Source organism: Asparagus officinalis, chromosome 3 (assembly GCF_001876935.1).
Source record: "Asparagus officinalis chromosome 3, Aspof.V1, whole genome shotgun sequence".
NCBI lineage: Eukaryota > Viridiplantae > Streptophyta > Magnoliopsida > Asparagales > Asparagaceae > Asparagus > Asparagus officinalis.
The window spans coordinates 47,008,494-47,009,449 of record NC_033796.1 but is presented as its reverse complement, the minus strand read 5'-3'; positions in this window follow the sequence as shown (position 1 = coordinate 47,009,449).

The following is a 956-nucleotide window of genomic DNA, read 5'->3' as shown; positions in this document are numbered from 1 at the left end:
TAATATTTTACTTTAGCATTATTGATGTAGCATTTTCAAAGAAATATCATTGTGCATGTGTGTGTGTGTGTGTGGGAGCATTATTTAAAATTACTGTAGTGTTTTAAAAATATATTGTTGTAGCAGAGGTGAGATACTGTAGTATTTCTAAAAGATGTCACTGTAGCAGCAAAAAATATATTGATGCAACATTTTTAAAAAAAATACTGTAGCACTTAAAAAAGGATTATTGTAGCAATAAAAAAAGGGAAGGCTATGCTTCGCACAGGGCGTACACTAGTTTGTATAGAATAACAGAGAGTAACGTCGCAAATACAGAGATTTTACATGGGTTGGAGCGAGTCCTACTCCATGGGCGGCAACTAATTGTTCCACTATTTTAAAAATATAGGAATAAATTACAACAAACTTTAAGCAAATAAAAATAGAGAAAAGACGTCAACTTATAAATAAAATCAATTGAAAAGGCTATAGAGATAATTGAGGGTAAATTACATAAAACCCCATGAACTTTAAGCATTTTGCTTTAAAACCCCACGAACTTTCAAATCACACTAAACCCTCAATAACTTTTTGGAATTGTAGAAAACCCCTAATAACTTTCCGAGTTTTGTAGATAACCCCCATAAATTCCCCCCCCCCCCCCCCCCCCCCAAAAAAAAAAAAAAAAGGTATTTTGAAAGTTATTGGGGGTCTAGTGTAATTTACCCAAAATTTGCTATGAGTTTTCTACAAAAGTTATTAGGGTTTAGTGTGAATTTGAAGTACATGGTAACATAGGGGTTTAACTGCAACTAGAAGTTCATGGGAGTATAGTGTAATTTATCCTAATTAATCATATCTTTTAGGGTATGCAAGCCAACATGACGGGTTAAGTGGGCCAACTCGCTTACATTTAGGCCAATCTTGCTCGTTGGGCTCAATGGGCCGCCTGCTTGTTACCAGAGGCTAGCCTA